At 42.1% G+C, this 23,508-nt stretch overlaps 1 long non-coding RNA gene across 1 annotated transcript; it reads left to right on the plus strand.

Moving 5' to 3' along the window:
- The first annotated feature begins 2,135 nt into the window (after window positions 1–2,135).
- LOC115462618 lies at window positions 2,136–18,602 on the plus strand. Its single transcript, XR_003940904.1, has 3 exons — window positions 2,136–2,220; window positions 3,038–3,043; window positions 18,593–18,602. It is a non-coding gene; the product is annotated as an uncharacterized LOC115462618 (long non-coding RNA).
- Window positions 18,603–23,508: the final 4,906 nt, after the last annotated feature.

A 23,508-nucleotide genomic window follows, 5' to 3' on the forward strand; every position in this document is an offset into this window, starting at 1 on the left:
TTACATCACACCGCAAAGGCAAACGCCAATCCAGTAAATGAAGCTAATACAAAATAAAACCTACATAAGAAATAATGGAGAGGATGGGGAAGGAAAGAAAGGAACAGGGAAACCAGGGGAGAGGAGGGAAGGGTGGATGTGTCCAGAATTGTCATAAAATTGATGTATATCAAGCAGTGGAGACCCCTGCTGAGTCCTTGGGGAGGCCTTTCCAAATAAGATGGTCTTAAGAGATTTCCTGAAATTTAGATGGTTTTGGGTGGTTTTTATAGTTTTTGGCAAAGCATTCCATAGTTGTGAGCTGATAAAGGAGAAGGATGAAGCATATGTGGATTTATGTAGCCCGGGACTTCACCATAGAGAATTTTGTGAACTAGGGAACAGATTTTAAAGGTGATTCGGTCCTTGACAGGAAGCCAGTGCATAGGCGGGACCAGAGCTTGAGAGACAGGAAAGGCCGAAGGCGTGTTGAGTGAAGAACACGCGCTTCGCTGCCGCTGCCAACGCATGCTGCCTTAACCCTGACTCCGAGGACGGTATGCTTTTTAAATTTTAGGAGGAGGGGGGTTCCTGGTGCTGGGAGGGAGGGAGGGAGGACAGACAGGCGGGCGGCCTGATGCTTGTTGGGTTGGAGGGAGGGCGGGAGGCCGGCCTGGTGCTGTCTGTGTGCTGCTGGGTGGGAGGGAGGCCTGCTGCTGCGTGCTAGGAGGGAGGGAGACCTGATGGTGGGTGCTGGGTGGGAGGGAAGCCTGATGGTGGGTGCTGGGTGGGAGGGAGGCCTGATGTTGGGTGCTGGGTGGGAGGGAAGCCTGATGGTGGGTGCTGGGTGGGAGGGAGGCCTGATGTTGGGTGCTGGGTGGGAGGGAAGCCTGATGGTGGGTGCTGGGTGGGAGGGAGGCCTGGTGTTGGGTGCTGGGTGGGAGGGAAGCCTGGTGCTGGGTGCTGGGTGGGAGGGAGGCCTGATGTTGGGTGCTGGGTGGGAGGGAAGCCTGATGGTGGGTGCTGGGTGGGAGGGAGGCCTGGTGTTGGGTGCTGGGTGGGAGGGAGGCCTGATGGTGGGTGCTGGGTGGGAGGGAAGCCTGATGGTGGGTGGTGGGTGGGAGGGAGGCCTGATGCTGAGTGCTGAGAGGGAGGGAAGCCTGATGTTGGGTGCTGGGTGGGAGGGAAGCCTGATGGTGGGTGCTGGGTGGGAGGGAGGCCGGATGTTGGGTGCTGGGTGGGAGGGAAGCCTGATGGTGGGTGCTGGGTGGGAGGGAGGCCTGGTGCTGGGTGCTGCCGGGTGCTGGGAGGGAGGGCAGGGGGGAGAGGAGGGTGGCTGGACATATGTGGCTGGAGGGGAGAGGAGGGTTGCTGGACATTTGTGGCTGGAGGGGAGAGGAGGGTTGCTGGACATGGATGGAGGGCAAGAAATGAAGAAGAAAGGAGGAAAGTAAAGAAATAAATGGAAAGGAAGCCCTGGAAACGGAGTTAAGAGAACAGAGAGCAGCAGAATCAGCGACTAGAACCAATATGGATAGAAAAACAAAATCACCAGACAACAAAGGTAGGAAAAATCATTTTATTTTCATTTTAGTGTTTGGAATATGTCGAATTTGAGAATTTACATCTGCTGTCTTATTTTGCACTGGGTATACTGGAGCTGTAACAGCTTACACAAATTATTTATAATGGAAGAAAATCATGTTATTTTTTTCTTCTATACTAGTATAATATTTTCAATGATGTCTGTTTATATGCACCATGGCTGGTGTAAGGGATGTGGCTATCATAGGGGTGGAGTCATGTGGTGACCCCGCCCATAATGAGTACCGGCACTTTGCGATAAATAATTCGATTTTGGGTTGCTGTTTGGGCACTCGGTCTCTGAAAGGTTCGCCATCACTGCCCTAGGAGGCACTGCAGTGGACTTCACATAAAAGGTCCCAGGTACACATCTCACTGTTAAGCTCTTATGTTGTATGGTAAGCCTCCAAAATCCCACCAAAAACATACTGTATCCAACTGTACACCACTACAATAGCCCTTATGGCTGCAAGTTTCACCTATATGTGGGTACAGTAGGTTTTTGGGTGGATTTTTAAAGGCTCACACTTTCTACCGCAAATGTAACAACTGCACCAACCACTAAGCTATTACAGGGGTCTGCTAGCTGCTCTAAAAGGCCTGGCTATAACATCTGAAGCTGTCATAGAGGCTGGTATGTACTGTTTTTTTTCACATGTGTTGGGGGTAGGAGGGGGTCAGTGACCACTGAGGGAGAAAGGGGGGAATCATGTTTTAATCCCTCCAGTGGCCATTTGGTCATTTAGGGCACTTTTTTGTGAGTTAGTCACATTTGAAACAGCTCTAGATCAAAACCTCTTAGAACTGGACGTTTTTGCTTTGTTCCATTATAGCAGAAAAATGTCCAAGTTTTGGAATCCCCAAATCCCACTCCTAACATGCTCCCAACACGCCCTCTTGTGATTTGGATACACTACATATGAACTGCATAGAAAAACGTCTTAAAATGGGTTTCAAAAATAGCAATTTGTACATTTTGGCAAAAACAAAGACCATCTGCTGTTTTGTGCCACTTTTTGGACATTTTTCTGTTTCAAAAAATGAGTCCCAAAAAACACTAACAGTGGCATGAAGAATCCAAGCCCCCATAAGGGGGGGGGGGGGGGAAGCAGCACCAATGTTAGCAGGAAGACAACAAAGCACTGAGAGGGTTAAAGTGAAGACCTCACATCCTCTGAGCACTGACCAAAGACACATCAAAAGGGTTAGTTTAGGTTCAGAGTTTTGTGGGTGGGAATTACCTTATTAGAGAAAGCATGAAGGACTGTCCAAGTGCTCGGAAGAGTACGGCCAGAAACATCACATGAGAGGACTTAGAGCCCCTACTTGGGAAAAGAAAATTGGAACATAGACTAAAGGTTCATCTGTAATGTTTTCCTGTTGACCAATTCCAAATACAGCTTCTGGGACAATGCTTTTGTAACATGAAATCAAAGATGTAGTGGCATAAATACCTCAAGAGGAAAGAGGTAAGCTGTCAGTAAAACCCTAAATCGCAGGGAAAGGGTTAAAACGGCACCAAAATTGATATGAAGACCCTGAAGCATCAGGAGAGGAGTAACATGCTAACATTGGCATGAAGATGTCAAGGTTCTTCTGCCTATACAATGCCATGTGGAGTTCCCCAGGGTTCTGTCTTGGCACTGTTACTTTTTAAAGGTTTTTTGGCCCCTTTGTTAGTTTAAATTGAACAATTAGGTCTCACAGTTTTTGCATATGCAGATGATATTCAGATTTTGGCCTTGGTTTGGCTCAGGTATACACAATCTATTGTCCAACTGAATCATAAATTGTATTAAATCTCTCATTGAATAGCATCCTATAACCTTTGGTTGAAATAAGACAAATGTACTGTCATTTATTTTAATTGTTTCGATGTTGGTTATCTGGTCCAACCATTAGAAATGGTGGCCCATATATTGCCAGTAGTTGATCATGTATGAGTTCTAGGGGTAATCTTTGATAGCTGTTTATCTTTTCACCATCATATCTCTCAAACTGTGAAAAGCTGTTTCTTTAGGTTAAGTATGCTTTACTCAGTTGATCATTTATTTGCTTTATCAGCTTTACATATCCTTACTCATGCATTAGTAATCTCTACTTTAGATTACTGTGATGCTTTGCTATGTGATATTAGTCAAAGACAGCTACGACGTCTGCAATTGGTGCAGAATGTGGCCTTGTGTCTACTTACAGGGATAGGACATTTTGAACACATTACTCCTTATCTGTGGGTCAAACACTGTCTCCCTGTCTCGTACCGGGTGTCCTATAAGATATTAATTTTAGTATTTAAAGTTCTTTTCTCTGGACGCTCTCCCTACTTGTCTTGCTTTTTACTGCCTTATGCTCCTTCAAGGACACTCCATTCTTCTAAAGGTAATTTTCTTCAGGTTCCACTTCATTCCCTAATACGTCTTTCTGTGGTTAGGAAAAAATCATTTAATGGGCAGGGTCCCACCCTGTGGAATTCTCTTCCCTTGGACTTGTGTTTAACACAATCCTTTGCTGATTTTAAAGTTAAACTCAAGACTTATCTGTTTCCCAGCAGGCTTTTGGGTCCTAGATGCCTTGACCAAGAGTGGAGACGTGACGATCGTATGCAGTGTTGGTTTCTGGATCTTTGCTATCTTACTCTTTCTCTCTATTATTGTAGTTCTGTTTCTTTTCTTTTCTTTATTTTTGATATATATGGAATTGTAAACCGCTTTGCTGGTCTTTCCTAGGTGGTATCTTAAGTGTTGAATAAACTTGGATAAACTTGAAACTACCATGAGAAGTGTAAAGCTGCATCAACTTGGCAGGAAGATTTTAAGGTAATCAGGATGAAACGTTTGGGCATTGGTGTTCAGTGGAGAGAGATTATCCCCAAAGATTTGGCCATTGGGATTCAGTGGACAAGTCAGCATTTTAAGTGTCTTCAATGCACATGGCCTCCTGAGATACTTGCATGCATGAAATCTATTAGCCTAGAACATGTTATCTTGGAGGGTGCTTGGTAATTGAGGACTAGAAGGTGCAACAACCATTTCTTTTATGTAAATGGAAGAAGACTCTAACACACTGCACCTCCGTTTTTTTTAAGCAAAGCATTACAATTATTTTTCATTGGAGGTTTCATCATTAGAATTAGGATCCCAAAATAATTCTTTATCTTTATCTTGGCTTCTTTTTAACTTGCCTACTGCTCTGCTCCCAATAGTGTATGCATGCCTTGTATCTATTCTTTATATTATAGTTCTAAAATGTATTTAATGCTGTTTTCATTTGTTAGGATTTTCAGTGCTACAGTTGCTTCCTGCTGTAGTATGTGAACAGTGCATTGTGTGTAATGTAGCCCCACGCATACTACAACCATCCATGCTTAGTGTATAAGCCATTATTAAGATGAACTTGGAAAAAATCCACTGCTTATTTCTAGGATATGCAGCATAAAATCTGTTTTACTGTTCTGGGATCTTGCCATGTACTTGTGACCTTGATTGGCCACTGTTGGAAACAGGATACTGGGCTTGATGGATCTTCGATCTGTCCCAGTATGGCAGTGCTTATGCTCTTATGTTCTTAATGCCCTTTACACATTTACCTAATGACATTACTGCAGTCTTGAAGAAATATTGTATTTAACCAAAGCAATTGAAGCTTTTGATGAAAAGGATCCTATGATATAAACGAGGGAAGAATTTACAAAATATCCTTGTATCCTCTGTTCTGTCCTATTATGTGTGTCTTATTGTAACCCACTTAGAAGTGTGGATCATGTGGGATATAAAAAATTTTTAAATAAATGGTTTATGGTTTATTGGCATTTTAATAGACCATTCTCAATAAGCATTTCAGAACAGTTAACAAACAATATAAAAATTAAAAAAAAGAAAAGGAACTCTAATTGTGATTAGTTAAAAGTACTGGAGTATCTGTACCAAAGCAAAGTAAGTCATACTTTTAAATTAACAATAGATAAATAAGCAGCATTGGTTCTCTATTTTAGAGGCATTTTAAATGCAGTGCATGTTCTGTTTGTAATGTTATTTTATATAAAAGTTCAGATATTCACATATAAATAAACATTTTATATTAAGACAATGTGGTGGTTGTTTTGGACATCTGGAAACCGACATTTAGATGTCCATGTTGCATGTTTGTCCAAATCCTGATTTTATAAAGCCAAGATAGAGACATCTAAAACTCAATATGTCCATATGGCAGGAATGTGTGGTCTGGGCATATTTTAGGCGGAACTAGGGAGGGGCCAAAAGATGGACAGCCAACTCCAGTTGCAGAAAGGGAAGGGTCATTCATGTCCAAAAAACCACTATTCTATGTTTGTGCAGCGCTGCGTATGCCTTGCAGCGCTATAGAAATGCTAAATAGTAGTAGTAGTAAGTTATCTCTTCAAAAAAGCAGTCCAAACTTAAACTGCTTTACTATACAAATAGTTGTACATCACTTCTGTACTTATTGCTACTGGTGTTGAGCACTTGCTACATAAGCAATGGCATTGAATATAACAGGATCGCAGCAGTGAATATATGTATTTTTAAAATACCACAGTCAGCATTAAGTGCTAAAGGGCCTGTAAGATGTTAAGCTAATTTCTATATGGGGTTTGTGAGTAAATTATTTTAGTTAAAGTTAATCCACTTTGGACTAAATTCTGTATATGGCACCGATAAAAATTAGCGCTAAGCACTATTCTATAAACATCATTTAGAGTTGGGCATTTGGCACCGGGGTTCGCACCCAATTTTAGGCATAAGGATTTACACCAACTAAAACATGGTGTAAATTCTCATGCCTAAATTAGGCACGGACCTCCCTTATTCTATAACACTGCATGCAAATTCCAGAAATGTCCCTGATCCACCCGTGCCTCTCCCATGGCCCTACCCCCTGTTCTGATCCTCGTGTAAAATTAGCATGTGAATCCTGGCGCAAATGATGCACACATAAATTTAAATTAATGCCAATTAGCACTGTTTTGCCCCCATATTCTTGAAGGCAGGGTATATTGTTATGTATAGTTAATATGAGTATTATCTGTATTCAGTTGCATTGTTGCACATAGTTAGCACTGTATATGCTTCCCCCCGCCCCCTATAGTTTGCAGTATCCTGTGATTGACTCATGTGCTTTCCGTATTGGCTGTTAGCTCTGAGCCAACCCTCTCTCTCTCTGCCCCTACAGGCTGTGTGAAAGAGCCCATTTTTCCTTCCATGCCTTTGTGATCAGCAGCTGTTCTAGGGGCTGATCCCTCCTTAATCTACTGTAATTTCATCAAGATTGTTCATCATTTCCCAAAGTTTTTCCCCATTTATTTTCCTTGAGTGTTTCACTTTTCCTCTCAGCTGGGCTGAGGTTCTGGCCATCTCCTTGCCTCTGAGATGGCTAGATACAGACTCTATGTGCAGAAGGCAACAATTCTCTTCTAAGCAACTGAACTGTAAATTGGATTTTCTTGTGAGTACTACAATAAAGAAGATTTGCTTAAGAATTGAGAGTCTGCTGGTAAAGCTTCTGCTTGGGGATGGTTTATGCTGCCTATTTAAGCTACACTATACTTTTCCTAACACTATACTGTGCCTAAAACAGTGCAAGTGCCAATAACTGATTTATTAGTGCTCAATTATTGGTACTAATTGGCTCATTTGTCAATTAAATTGCACTCACAAATTGGATGTGTGCCCACATTTGTGCACATAATTTTGAGTTCCATATACAGAAAATAGGGTGTTTGTGTGTATACAGGGATAGTGTTTGTGGGTAAATACTGTTTAAAAGAAAGACTTTAGAAAAGGTTAGGTCCAAGGGAGCTGTTACCACAAAACAGTGCTCTATGATGTTAGATTTTTCCCACATACCCTTTCCCTTCCCCTCAGCAAGTGTTGTGATTTATAGGTTGTTATGGCTAAGAGGATGTAAGAGTGATTTTTTTTTACAAGAGTCATTTAGGGATTTTGATCAATAAGTGAGTGACCCTGACCTTATCAATAATTAAATTGTAGTTCTTTTGCAGATCCTTGTCAAACTAACAAAGTTATGGCATCTGACTCTAGGGGTTTATAAACTGTATTTTCAAGTCAGTTAGAGGCTTTTGGAGTGTACTACAATTCTATGTATATAAGCATTTTTGCATTGAGAAATTACATTTTTGGCACAATTTGACATAGCCACAGATGAAGGAGAGAGGCTGATCCTACTCTGATGACATCATCCAGCTGCAACAGTGGGATGATACCAATGGAGCCTTGCACAGTAGGGTGGTTTTCTGCATTAGGGATGATTTATCAGGGTTTTATAGATATAATTGAAACTCTGATGCCCTAATTATAATGCATTGGTAAATGAAGCATATGATGCTTGCCTGAACTAATGAGAGCGTAATATATTAGGTAAACTACTTAGAGTATTAGATAATGCAGTACATAAATTTGTGAATAAAAAAATGAATATATCTCTACATTACTTTATTGAGATTATATTTTAAAAAATCTCAACCCACCTTTCTAGCAGGAAAAAAAATTCAGATTTTCCCCAACATTTCTAAAGGAGGAAGAAATTTATAGGAATGAGATAAGAGGTGTTATCACTAAATGTTTGCTTTCAACATTGTTTCCCTTGTAAATGTATTCTTCTTTTTAAATATAAGAAATATGTGTTTTTTGAACCTCTCCAACTACACAGCTTTTTGAATTCTCAGGGTAGCATGGGTGAAAGTTCAATTGTTTAACTGACCAAGAAATAAAAGGGAAGATTACCTGTATTTTCTTTTGTATGATTTTCCTTTAGTCTAACTTCCTTTGGAATATCATCATGGATCCTCCTGATTGTGGACTACTTAACCAAGTTTTTCTTGTATTTTGGTAATTATTTCCTTGAGTTAAAATTTTCTTAATATCTTGGTGTTATTTCTTTCAAAGATTATTTTGTCTTTGTAAATTTAATTGCATGCATAAATAAATAAATATATATATATATATATATATATATACACACACACACATTAAGGGAAGGCTTTCTCTGCTTTCTTCTGAGACTATTTAGTACTGTTTGAAAACTAGCAGCTACCTTGCATTCTACATATTTTATTTCGATTGCAAGTGGATATTTTTGTTATTGTTCTTGCATTATATATAATGGGATGCCTATTTCTTTACTAGGTGCAAATGGTAGGTCCAAATGGTAGGCACAATCCCTGGGCTTAAGCGCTATTCCATAAATCATGCCCAACTTTAGGCGCGGTTTATAGAATACTGCTACACGCTTTATTTCAGCACCGTTTATAGCATTCTCCCCACTATATGGGAATACAGAAGTGAGTGGTTCCACCAAGTGTGCTGCAATGTCGCAGCATCCTTACTGGGCAGGGAAGAAGGACACAAACACAAAGGGCCAGATTCAAAAATTGGCAGTGGAAAAAAAATCAGCGCTGTTCTATAAAGTACACTCCCAGATGAGAGCCTTTTATAGAATAGCACATAGCGCTGATTCCTATGGCCAGCCTTAGGCATGAGGACTTAGCCTACTGGAACCAGGTGTAAAGCCTGGCGTGCAAGTTGGAACGCCTCAGACCTGCCCATGCCTCTCCCATGGCCATGCCCCTTTTTGGGTTGCGTGCTCTGAGATTTGGATATGCAGTGTTCTAGAACAGCATGTAGGTATATTTATTTATTTATTTGTTGCATTTGTATCCCACATTTTCCCACCTATTTGCAGGCTTAATGTAGCTTACATTGTTTCGTCATGGCGATCGCCATTTCCGGAGTGAGAGGTACAAGTGGTATTACATTAGAGATCATGATTGGCATAGTAGATTAAATAGTCAAGTATAAAGAGTTCATATTCGGAATTAGAGATAGAGTGGTATTGTTTTAAAGTTCATTCATGGTAGAGTAGACTTTGGTAGTCAAGTATAGAGAGTTGGGTTTTGTCTAGTTCAGGCTTGAATTTCGTTGTCTGGTAGTTAGGCTGTATCGTTGTGGTATGCCTTTTCGAACAGGCTGGTCTTCAGTGATCTCCGAAAGTTAGTTAGGTCACGGATTTTTCTCACGGCAAGCTGCGTGCTTATGTAGGGGAAGCTGGATGCTGGGTGTATATGTGCACACAACTCCTAACTGGTGCCAATTAACATCAATAATTGATTGTTAGCATCCAATTGTTGCTTGTTAATGGCTTGTTAACCAATTAAGTTGCAGATGCATCTCAGGATCACTGTTCCCTCTAAGCTGAGTGGAAGTCCTCCAACTGCATTGCTGCCAGTGGAAGGTGATGCTTCAATATTATGTTTTCAATCAATAGGGACAGGCATAGTCCCTGGAGTCCTGCAGAGTTTGTCTGTCCCTCATTACTGAAAATGTGTTAGTGAAACAGCACCACCCACTGGCAGGACTGTAGGTGGAGGATTCCCACTCATCTTAGAGCACTGGTTCTCCACCTCTCTTCTGTTGTGATACACCTGAAAGACTGTATTCATGTACGTGACACACTGAACACTAAAATTAACAGCTGAACAAAAAAAGTAAATATTTCATTGTTGACACTAAGTTTAAGCTGAATTTACCTACCGTTCAATCCCATATCAAAAAAGAGGATGCAACACATCAGCAAATTTCTCAGTTGTCATGCAAAACAAATATATATATTCAAATTCTGGCGTCACCTCAGTAACAGCAACACAAAATCCCCCCACTGCCAGACACTGTTGAAGCAACATGCTATTCAGAAACTATGTAGCAAACAGAAATAGACACAGAAGACTTGCAACATTTCCAGTTGGAGCAGATCAGTTATGGGGATTTCAAGAACCTGTCTTTCAGGATCTCTGGTGTCCCCAGCTTACCGACACAGATGGTTTCTAAGGAAAGCACAGGCTCACTGTTTACAGTATGCCAAATTGCTGGTGACACACCTCCCAACTCTTGGGGACACACCAGTGTGTCCCGTCATACTGGTTGAGAACCACTGGCTTAGAGGGAACAGAGCTCAGGATCACACTCAAATTTGGGCAACTGTTATAGATTCCAGAGGAAACTATCATTGTGGGTGTGAAGATCATTTGCTACTAAAGTCTTGCTTCTGTATGGGTGCAAGAAGTGTACTGCAGTGTCACAGTCAAGGAGGTTATATTGAGAACAGGAGATGGTACGAGGCTATCTAGCCCATTATATATGGGTTGAACCCAGTAGGTGGAGCTTGCCACCACACTGGTTCACCCAAAACAATAGCAAACGCTAATTAAAAACAACAGCCAAAGATTATTAGAAATAAGGGACTGCCTATGTGTGATCCATCTGTAAAAAGACTAAAACTGTTCCAGTTGGATAGGTAGTGCCTTAAAAAGTGGAGGACAAAAGGGTTGTTGTTTTTGGGTTTTTTTTTACTTATTTGACAGGTTTTTAATTTATTTGAAAGCTTCCCTTATGTAGATATAAATATCATGAAATAAAATTGAATATCACAATTATTGTAGCTAGTGGAAACAGCACTAATAAAGGCTGTATTTTGTGCTCATTTTTCTACACTGTTCTATACAATACAGTAATACATGGCCAAATTTCAGTGAGGATATCCTGTTTACTGGTGGGTTCATCTTAATTGTTGTTGTAATCTGCCTTGGAAAGCCTGGTGTTATGAAGATTGGAAATAAAATTAAGCTCTCCTTTCATTGGGGTACATGGAATCACATCTTCACCTCATCTCTTTTGTACAAATGGATTATTCTGTTGTGAGCATGTTTCAGGAACAAGTGGTTTTCATAAGTCAAAATAATAAAAACAAATATTTTCTTTCAATCAGATCTATCATTAGTTTAAACATAACTAAATGGGCTATAAGCCCCTAATACAGTCCATTGGTTTTCTTATATTTTGTCCTTGTGATGACTTATACTGTGCCAAAACTGAAAATAAATTGAGACGGAATTCAGTAACATCCAAAATGTATTTTTTATGTTTTAATCATCTTTATTCAAAACACAACATATTGGTTGATAAGCTTCATACAGAACAAGAAAAAAAAGTGATAAACAATTACTTTTACAGAGAACATACCCCAAGAAACCTTCACCTTCTGTACTCCCCTCCCTTCCTATAAGCCCACCTGACTGTTTCCACTCATGAAAATAACACAACAGATGTACAGATCAGTAGGAAGCAAGCAGTACAAAACAAGTAAAGTCATAAACAACACAGTTTATACCAAATTGTTTAACCACCTTTAGGTTTTGCTCTTGGGTTTAACAAGCAGTACCATGAACATTCAAGGTCTAAATAAATGAATTTAAACAATCTATGTTTAAGGCATATGCCCTAAATATGTAATACTTGGTAGTAACAATGAAAGAGTGATGGAATATTCACATAGCATGCAGCCAACAGATTTATGGGTATGTTTACTAAGGTGCATTAGCGTTTCTAACGCACCTTTAAAGTTAAGGTGCGTTATACGCTAATGAGCCTATACATTTCTATGGGTGCGTTAACGTTTAACGCACTTAAACCATTTATGCGCATTAAAAATGCTAACGTGCCTATAGCACCCCTTAGTAAACATAGGCATTAATGTCTACTGAAAATAATTAACTATGTATGAACATAAATGCCATTCAGCTCCAACTGTTCTACTGTTGTTTCCCCTTAGCAATCATTATTCCCGGGACTCATTTATATACAAACACACAGCCAGGAGACAAAGATTAACCCCCCCCCCCCCCCAAACAAAAACATGCCTTTTACAACCAAACAGACTTGAAGAAGAAATAAATATATACCACAGAACTGGAAAATGTTGGCACATTTAGACTGACTTTAGACTTCTGCATAAAGGTAGCTCTGACCTTATTAATATCTCTCTTTTAAATAGTGGTAATAAACAATTGCATTTTTATAATATACCACTGCATTCCAAAAGGACCAAACTCCCACAAACCATCTTTCTCTTTTGATCTCGGCAAAAAAAAAAGTTTTTAAATGCTCCTAGGTTTCAACCTAATTCATGTTCAATGTGGGATATAAACATCATAAATAAATAGAAACTCTAGGGCCCTTTTACTAAGATGCGTAGTCACCTATGCGCATATAATGCATTTCAAATTAGAACTGCCGCCCAGCTACCACATACCCTGGGTGGTAATTCTAATTTTGATATGCGTACAAAATGCACAGCAGAAAATAATTTCTATTTTCTACCACGTGGCACTAACCAGGCAGTATACGATTACCGCCTGGTTAACGTGTGAGACCTTACCGCTTAGTCAATGGGTGGTGGTCTCAGGCCCAAAATGGACGCGCGCTGGTTTTTGTTTTGCCGCATGTTCATTTTTGGCAAAAAAAGGCCTTTTTTGCAGGTGCGCTGAAAAATGGACCTGCACACTTCCAATACATGTGCCTACACCAGTGCAGGCCATTTTTTGGTGTGCCTTAGTAAAACGGCACCTCTGAATGTTCAGCACCTGATTCTCATAACATGATGGGCCCTTTACCAGGAAAAAAATCTCTGCACAAATATAACACATGCTAGGGCGTCCCTATAACCAGCCTCTCCAAATGACACACTGATTACGGTTTATAACAAATTACTACTCTACCTGTGAAAAGTTATTCTATTATTATACTTCCTATGTGTACATCTGTACACTGTACAAGCTGGCATGTTTGAAAACGTAAGTGATGCTACCAACAATAATGAACGACAACGTGGATGTAGCAGCTCATAGGTTCGTTTGCCTTGTTTTGAATGTACATGGAAAGATGACTGTGCGGGGAAGGGGTAACAGAGGTTAATGCAATTGGCTTCAACTTTTTGATGTCATGCTATCAAACCTCTTTGGTCACAGACAGTGACAGTGTCCTTACCAGGCAGGGCAGTGGGCACACACATACAGTGCAAAAAACATTCTGTGAGTAAACAGACTGGCTTGTTTTAGCTAAATATTCTCAAGTTGGGTGTGGGACACAGCTTTAGAGAACCTGTTTCTGATACCCAAAAAGAGGCAGATAGAATTCTTCATTGGAGGAACTTTACATCTTTCCTGGTGCCTTAGGGTTTTCTAGGCCTTCCTGATGCATTACAATACTGTTGCCTCCGTGACAAGTTTCAGTACAAATGGATAGAAAAGCCACCATTATAAGGTAGACTTGATTGCCCTGTTAACTTGAATAGAAATGAATGAAACACATAATCTGAAAATGAACTGAAGGGTGATTGATCAGAAAATGACCTGAACTGTTTAGAGTTTATTCATATTTGCTATACCGCCTTTGCTAACTAGCAGATCAAAGCAGTTTAAAAGGAAATAAAACTATAATAAGAAAAGGAACTACAAAATATGACAGGAAAGAAGAAAAGATTTCATTCATACAGCCGACAAATGAAAGCAAAGCATGGGATATAGTGGGTCAAGCAGATGGAAACAAAGATGGGGGATAGAAACAGTATAAGGAAAGGGGTTCTAGGTCAGTTCCCATCTGCCAGTTCTCATCTAGAAAATTACAACCTAGGTCAATTCCCACCAGGGAGGACAATTTCCACCCTTAAAAAAAAATGGAACAAAGTCTGACATTTATCTCCTTCACTTTCCCTTTCCAGACATGCAGATTGCTTAGGAATGGCAATACCCCTCCCCCCCCCCCCCCCCCACACACACACACATCCAAACTACACCCATGTCACTTCCCATCCCAGACATAACCTTCAATACACCACGCAAAAAATAAAAATAAAAAAATAAATAAAGAGCATAAACTATAACCCCTAACGCAACCCCCCCACACACACACGCACAAAAACCTTAAAATAATCATTAAGTTGCAACATTGTCTTCAGTCCCCTATGGGGTCTAGAATACAACTCCCACCCATGCATATTAATTTGTTCTAGCAATTCACCCACAAAACAAAAACTTCCTTTTTGGACCACTCCCACTCTGTTGCACAACTTTTTAAACTCCCCAACACACAATTCATACAATTTACACAAACCTTCAGCACCGCCCAATCCTGCCTTACAGTGCTTCAAAGAGCTTTACTTCTGCGATGCCATGTCACACACAACGCAACAACAGTAGCATTGCCACTACTTATGAGAATTCAGATGCCAAAAAAAAAAAAAACGACCCAATGCGACACCCAAAAAGAAAAAGAAGAAAATAAGGTTAAGAAAAAAAAAAGCTATGGAGGGTGGGAGATGACCGGGTGGGGGTGGGGGGGGGGGGGGGGGGGGAAAGTCCTAATAGGGAATTGTCCCCCTTAACTGGGAATTGGATGGGTGGGAATAGTCCTAGGAGGGAATTGTTGGTGGGTGGGAACTGTCCCGGCGGCAGCTCACCGGATACCAAGGAAAGGAGCACACCAGTGCAGGAGTGCAGTTGGCCTATGCTGACCTGTTAAATCTCTTGGTCAGGGCTAACCACTAATATTCAGCAGCACTTAACCAGGTGAGGGGTCCTTTTACCAAGCTGCGGGAAAAAGGGTCCTGCGCTAGTGACAGGGACTGTTTTTCCCATGCGCCAGGGCTCGTTTTACCACAGTGGGTAAAAAAAAAACCAGCACACAAGGCCATGCAGTAAGAGAACCCTTACCACGTGGCCATGCAACAGGAAGCTCTTACCACCATCCACTGAGGTGGTGATAAGGGATCTCGCACTAACCCAGCAGTAACGGCAGCGTGTGGCGATACTCGATTACCGCCAGGTTACCGCTGAGCAAGCCATTTCCGGGGTTTTCTTTTTCCCCTGGAAATGGTGCATGCTCAAGGTGGGACTACCGCCGGCAGCCACGTTGGGCAGGTGGTAGTCCCAGAAGAGCGAGTGGTAAGCCTGTGTTGGGCTTACCGATGCTCTGTAAAAGGGCCCTTTAATGCTGCTGAATGTTCCAGCCAGTGCCAAACACAAAGCCGGCTATGTGTGGGGCATTCCGGGAGCAAAGTCAGCACTTGGCTGCCTAAGTTCCAATATTCATCCCCCAAGTGGCAGATTTACCAAATAAATGGGATGTCATAACAGTCTGTCCTATTTTTATGTGGTAAATGCATTCTCCACACACATTCCTAGTAGGCTGTCTCATTGCCTTTGAAGTTGAACCTATTGCTGTTGCTACCATAGATAAGTGCATAAGTATTGCCATACTGGGAAAGACCAAAGGTCCATCAAGCACAGCATCCTGTTTCCAACAGTGGCCATTCCAGGTCACAAATACCTGGAAAGATCCCAAAAAAGTACAAAACATTTTATACTGCTTCCCCAGAAATAGTGGATTTTCCCCAAGTCCATTTAATTTGGTCTATGGACTTTTCCTTTAGGAAGCTGTCCAAACCTTTTTTAAACTCCGCTAAGCTAACCGCCTAAATTTTGTTTAGTAAAGACTTTTGGTTTTCCCCCATCTAGAATGTCTCTTTAACTGGAAAGATCTGACACACCTTTTCATTATTAGTTCAAGGTGAGTTACATTCAGGTACAGTACCTATTTCTCTGTCCCATTTCCAGTCTGAGGGGCTGATGGAGAAAGCTATCGCAAGCAGAGGCATGTGGTTACTGTGAGGTATACGCGCTCATTACTGAGTGCACAATGCACAAAGGGGTTCAGCGCAGAAGGTAACTCGTGCAGTACATATGAGCACATGGTACATTAAAATGCATGGTAATGAGCTCATTAAGAGGGGCATAATGGAACTGTGCGCCCAAGTTTTCCTGGGGCCGTCTTGGGCCCAGGCCTACCCAAAATTGGGTGTCTGGCTACGCCCCTGTTCAAGTTCCTTACACAAACTGCAATCCTGCAAACGTGTTGATACCAGCGTTTGCAGGATTGCAGTTTGTGTAAGGAACTTGAGCACTTCAACCATAGGAATTTGTTCTGTTACTTTTACAGTTTCTTCATAAAGGTGTATGCGTATGTTTCAATAGTATACGCCGTTATATGATGAAGTTGTGAGATCAGACTGCTGGCCAAAACACAAATTTGTGTAGAGTCTTTCTTTCAATATAATAAAAGCATTATTCATCACCACGACTGATTTTGGGATTCCTTTTTGTCACCTCTGCATAAATATTAGCCCCACATAAATTTTTAACACATAAAATGGCATTTTCATTTTCTTTGGACATGTACACAGAGCTGTTACCTCCCATTCTGTCTTTTAAAGTTTCATATGGTCGCAGGAAAAAAAAAGAAAAGCTGATATTAAGAATTCTAAAAACTGGCATTAAATCCTCTCAACAGAACCTTCTACGCTGTCCCAGACGTGGTGGAAAATTTCTTGCATTGTATGTTCTTTAAAATCCCCTGTTTACTTCTGTGCCTTGCAGTGGAATACTTACAGGCTGATTTTCGAAAGAGAAGGGCGCCCATCTTTCGACACAAATTGGGAGATGGGCGTCCTTCTCTCAGGGTCGCCCAAATCGGCATAACCGAAAGCCGATTTTGGGCGCCCTCAGCTACTTTCCTTCACGGGGATGACCAAAGTTCACAGGGGCATGTTGGCAGCATAGCAAAGGTGGGACAGGGGTGTGTTTAAGAGATGGGCGTCCTCGGCCGATAATGGAAAAAAAGGGCGTCCCTGATGAGCACTTGGGCGACTTTACCTGGTCCATTTTTTCTTGCGACCAAGCCTCAAAAAGGTGCCCAAACTGAACAGATGACCACCGGAGGGAATTGGGGATGACCTCCCCTTACTCACCCAGTGGTCACCAACCCCTCCCACCCTAAAAAAAAAAACGTTAAAATTTTTTTTGCCAGCCTCTATGCCAGCCTCAAATGTCATACCCAGCTCCATGACCGCAGTATGCAGGTCCCTGGAGCAGTTTTAGTGGGTGCAGTGCACCTCAGGCAGGCGGCCCCAGGCCCATTCCCCCCTCCCCCCTACCTGTTACACTTGTGGTGGTAAATGTGAGCCCTTCAAAACCCACCAGAAACCCACTGTACCCACATATAGGTGCCCCCTTCACTCCTTAGGGCTATGATAGTGGTGTACAGTTGTGGGGAGTGGGTTGTTTGGGGGGGGTTTGGGGGGCTCAGCACACAAGGGAGCTATGCACCTGGGAGCAATTTGTGAAGTCCACTGCAGTGCCCCCTAGGGTGCCCGGTTGGTGTCCTGGCATGTGAGGGGGACCAGTGCACTACGAATGCTGGCTCCTCCTACGACCAAATGGCTTGGATTTGGTCGTTTCTGAGATGGGCGTCCTCGGTTTCCATTATCGCTGAAACCCAGAGACGGCCATCTCTAAGGACGACCTAAGGACGACCATCTCTAAGGTCGACCTAAATATTGAGATTTGGGTGTCCCAGACCGTATTATCGACATGAAAGATGGACGCCCATCTTGTTTCGATAATACGGATTTCCCCGCCCCTTTCCCGCTCATTCATCTAGTGGTAGAAGCTGCATGCTCAGCCTTGGCATACTGCTCTATCACATGGCTTTCTGCATTGACCTTATGCAATGGGGATTTAAGTGGCTTTCTCAAGATCACAAGAAACATCAGAGAGATTTGAACTAGAGAATAAAACAGGGATGGGGACACGCCAGTAACTGTGGTAAACCAGTGGTAACAGCGAAACATAAACAATAATTACAGCAGATGCAGAAATTAAAGTTATTATCACCCCCCGGGAGCAGTAAAAAACCTCATTCCCACGGCAAAAGTAAATTATTTTGCTGTGGATTTTACCGTGTTGACACATTTCCTTCAGTTCTGCTGCTGGCTACACATCCTCCCAATGCAACTCCAATGGAATGTGAGGGGGGTTAAAAATTTTAAAAGGGTGCTCACCTGAGCTTTGAGGACAGGCAGCGCCAACTGTGTCCATGCCGGCATGGGGGCGTAGTAGTGGATTCCCATGACCCGGAAGATCTCTGTGCTGGTGAAAAGAGGCTCTGGGCTTGTGGGACTCGGGGCTCCATAATAGGGAGGCTGGATTCTGATGCACAGAGGCAGGGGACCCAGGGAATCTGCCGGTTTGGTGCTGCAGGAATCCTGGGTGCCGCAGGCCAGTTGGGTGCGCCATCCACGCATGATATGCATTGCACCTTTAAGAGAGGGGTGAGGAGCAAAATTGGGCACAAATGCCCGGATGATAAAGGCGCAAAAAGCACCAGAGAGGAGGCGTCCTGATTGGCCAGGATGGGCCCAGTAACAGGGTGGGGGCAGGGGAAATGCCCTGGTGGCAGTGGCATGGAAAGCACTAAAAGAAATGGCCCCTGATTGGCCAGAGCATGCCCATTAATGGTGGGGGGGCTACTGCAGGCTGTTGCAGTGAGCAGTGAGAGCCCATGCAAAGGAGCATGCACAGGGCTGGAGAGGAGAATGCAGGCTGTATTTTGCACAGTCGTGTTAGCCTGTGGCTGAATTTTTAAAAGTTCCCAGAGCTTTACTATGGCTCTGAGGCATATTAGTTCTGAGGCATATTAGTTCTGGGGCATGTTAGAAGGGGCAGGTTGGATCTAAAGTGAGGCTGGCTGTAGAAGCTGCTGCCTAGCTGACTGCAAGATTTGCTGGTTGGAATGGCTGGAGAAAAGTTTTGGTGCCAGGCTGCTATGAGGAGGTTGCGGAGGTGAGTGCAATGAATGTGTGTTTGTGCATGAGTGTTATGAAGACTGTGCAGAGGAGTTTTCATTTGAATTCTGAAAAATGCATGAAAATGGAATCTTCTGCTGGCGAAACTTGGATCTGGAATGGTGTGAGGTCATACTCACTGGCTAGTTAAAAATATGTTTTGACAGTTGGAAACAGGCTAAGGTAAAGTCTTGATGTGTTTGAGATGTGTGCCAGAATATTGAGTTAAACTAAAGGAAAATTACTTGGACGTTATCATTTTTATGAGGCTGGGATGAGTTAACTGGCTGTCTAGAGGCAAGCTTGGGTTAATAAGAGAGCTCAGCATTTGACAAAATTATCCAGGATACCTTAGGTTCTGGTGGGTTTTGAAAGTAATCTGTGGAAAATAATTATTTTAAATGACTAAAGTGGTTTCACTGACTGGAAGAATACATTTTCTCAAGCTGAACTTGGGTCAAATCTCTGAGCAGAGGTGTGAAAGAGAAAGGTTTTTATATAACATGTATAAGATTTGTGAAACTTTTAGCTGAATTTTAGAAATTAGAAATTTGGCAAAGAGACTACTGTTTAAAAAGCAGGGCTACTTTAGAACTTTGAGAAGCAGAGCTGCTCTGGAATTTTGAGGAGCAGTGCAGTAGTGTGCTGTGAAGGCAGAGTTCCAATTAAAGAGACAGAGTCACATTAAGTCAAAGCTGCATGAAAGTGGCTCAGAAGTGGAACTGGATTTCTGGAAAACCACAGAGGCACAGCAGAGTGAAGCGCAGCCTGCTTAAGGAAGCTGAACTGAGGTGTTGCACTGAAGATTAAAATGCAAAGCCCAACTGTGATTTGTAAGACACTGAGGCTAGGCATGGAACTGAATGCTGTTCACTGAGCTGAGAAAGTGAGTCTGAGCTAACTGAATTGAGGGGCCCTTTTACTAAGGCGTGCCTAAAAGTAGTCTGAGCTGGTGTAGGTGTATGTTTTGGATGCACACAGGTCAATTTTTCAGTGCACCTGGAAAAAAGGCATTTTTTTTGTGGCTGAAAATGGAGGTGAAACAAAATTAAAACCAGCGCACTTTCATTTTCGGCCTGAGACCTTACCGCCATCCACTGACTTAGAGGTAAGGTCTCACACGCTAACTGGGCGGTAAGCGGCCAGCGCGCATAAACTGCCTATTGCTGCCAGGTAAGTTCCACGTGGCAGAAAACAGAAAATATTTTCTACCATGTGTTTTGGGCGCATGTCAAAAATGGATTTACTGCCCAGGGCACGCATTAGCCGGGCTGTAGTTCCAATTTGGCATGCATTGAACATATGCACCTTAGTAAAAGGGCCCCTTAGTGAGCCAGTTTGAGGTCTGGGAGGTTTAGAATAGGGCTGCCTGAATTAACTTTATGTTCAAGAGTAGCAATTATACATGGCCCGCCTACCTAAGAAGACACTGACATATTAAGCATTCACTAGGAAGCCAGGTTATTCCTTTATTGATTTCTTAAACAAGGCTAGTAGGTTCCAAGGATCCTGTCTGGAAGAGTGTCATCTGGTTCCCGTCATCTGGTTCCTGTCCTGGAGAGAAGCATCGCCTGGTTTCATGGTACCCAACGAAAGAAAGTGACGGAGCCGGCAAAGAGGTTTTTGTTTGTAGTTTTCTTTCAGGTGTGCACACTGTTTTACTTTGGGGTTTTAATTATTTTGATGCTTTTCTCTTAAATGGACACTACTGGGGAGGATACTTACCCAGTTTGAGTAAAACACCTAAAATTAAGGAGTGGACACCTGTAAAAGAAAAGTAAAATCTGAGAATGCATATTGTAAAAAAAAAAAAAAACAGGGGTGACGGCAACTGAATATTGAAAAAAAAGTTTGAATACTTGCCTAAGTGGTTGGGAAGCCTGAAAGGGTTTTAGTAACAAGTTTAAATTGAGAAAGAGAACTGAGTTAGTGGTTTAAAATCTTAACCTGTTAAATTGAAATGTACCTATAAAAAGGAGAACATATTTAAATTAAAATTGCACTACAAAGAAAATTAGATATGGTTTTAAGCTGTGTTTTAAAAATGTTTTTAACTATTTAAGAAATGTTTTGTTTTGTTTTGTTTTAACTTGAGAAGCACTTCACTCATGCAACAGTTTGGGGAAAGCTCTAAGATTATCTCTTTAGAAATAATTGGGCAATAAAATCAAATATTGTTAACTTAATAAGTTGTGGCTAACTGTTTGATTCCTGTAAAGTGAGGTTACTATCACTCTGAAAATTAACACTGGTTTTCTTTAGCATCAGTGGTGTCAAGGGTGGAAGTGTGCTTTGTTTCAGGGGAACCATCTTACCCCCGGTGCTGTGACCAATAGCAAGTTTTGTTACTGAAGTAAAATGAAGCAGCGCTGAAACCTAGGGGGCGCTACAGGAACACTTCCCTTCTTGTTGCTTGACTATGACTGCCCCTGCTCCCCATCCTCCAAGAATGATATCATCTGGTTCACTGGCTGCCACTGTCACCACGCACTTAATAGCGTACCATAAAAGTGTGCCATTTTGTGGTGAGTGGCGACAGTGGCGAACAAGTAATGCTTGCGTGCACTGAGTGGGCAAGTCAGTGGTGAGTGAGCAAAAGCAGCAACTGAATGAGCCAGGAGCTGGAGGAACATGAAGAGTGTGAGTGAGACCCATCCCGACAGACTGCAGGAGGTGTCAGGTACATTAACCCACAGCAAGACTGCTGGCACTAACTTCCCTTCCCCTACTCCCCAAGAAGGCAGCACGTGCAATTACTGCAACTCCTAAAGTGCTTATTACAGTACACCATGGTGAATCAAAAATATACTTCAGTTACATGTTTTTTTCAAATCTCAGTGCTTGACATTGGAATAGAGGCTCTTAGGGCTTCTTTTACAAAGCCGCACTAGCGATTCCTGAGCGGCAAATGAGAGGAAGCCCATTTTGCTGCACCAAGATTCGGTAGCATGGCTTTGTAAAAGAGGCACTTTGTTTGTAAAACCCAAAACAGCAAAAAACTTTTTTATTATGTACATTCACCTCACATTTCTAAAGATATTGTTTAATCTTTCTAAACAAGGTGGAAAAGCTGCTTAACCAGCTGGAATAAGATGTGTTTTATTTGCTCATCTTCCCACAAGGATTTCTAAAATTGTCTGCTAAATGCTAGGGTGGAGAAAACTAAATTGTGAAGGGCTGGGCTCTATTCCCCAAGAGCTCTCTTCCTGGCCTACAAACTGTATGTATCTGAATGTTTTATGAATTAGGAATAGCATAAGCAGGAGTCTCTAGCTACTAGACTGAATCATGAGATTGATTGTGGATGACCTATTCATCCACAGACTAAAAAAATCATAACACTGTTTCATAAGGCATATTTCTCCCTGGAAGGGCATGCATTGTATTTCGTCCCCCTGGACATTTTGGTTTAGGGTTCCTTGGGGTGGTAGAAAGTCAGATATTGTTGAGGTTGGAAGGGTAGAGGGTGGTGGGTGGGAGGGCTTATTGCAGTTGATTGTTGTTGATTTTTATATGTGATTTATAAACAGTTGTACAGAACAGTTGTTCCTTGTTATACTTTAATAAAAAGTTTTAAATATAAAATCATAAATGTTTGAGGCTTGTACAGACAGGGACAGAGCCTGTGTGGGATAGGGACAAACCTTGTACCTGTGTCACTCTAATTTGAGCCCTAGTTTCCCTAGTGCTCAGGCTGCTGCTCTAACCACAAGGCTACTCCTCCTCTTTTGCACCTAGAGTCATAAGTACATAAGTACATAAGTAGTGCCATACTGGGAAAGACCAAAGGTCCATCTAGCCCAGCATCCTGTCACCGACAGTGGCCAATCCAGGTCAAGGGCACCTGGCACGCTCCCCAAACGTAAAAACATTCCAGACAAGTTATACCTAAAAATGCGGAATTTTTCCAAGTCCATTTAATAGCGGTCTATGGACTTGTCCTTTAGGAATCTATCTAACCCCTTTTTAAACTCCGTCAAGCTAACCGCCCGTACCACGTTCTCCGGCAACGAATTCCAGAGTCTAATTACACGTTGGGTGAAGAAAAATTTTCTCCGATTTGTTTTAAATTTACCACACTGTAGCTTCAACTCATGCCCTCTAGTTCTAGTATTTTTGGATAGCGTGAACAGTCGCTTCACATCCACCCGATCCATTCCACTCATTATTTTATACACTTCTATCATATCTCCCCTCAGCCGTCTCTTCTCCAAGCTGAAAAGCCCTAGCCTTCTCAGCCTCTCTTCATAGGAAAGTCGTCCCATCCCCTCTATCATTTTCGTCGCCCTTCGCTGTACCTTTTCCAATTCTACTATATCTTTTTTGAGATACGGAGACCAGTACTGAACACAATACTCCAGGTGCGGTCGCACCATGGAGCGATACAACGGCATTATAACA

This window comes from Microcaecilia unicolor, chromosome 2, assembly GCF_901765095.1.
Source record: "Microcaecilia unicolor chromosome 2, aMicUni1.1, whole genome shotgun sequence".
NCBI classification, from domain to species: domain Eukaryota; kingdom Metazoa; phylum Chordata; class Amphibia; order Gymnophiona; family Siphonopidae; genus Microcaecilia; species Microcaecilia unicolor.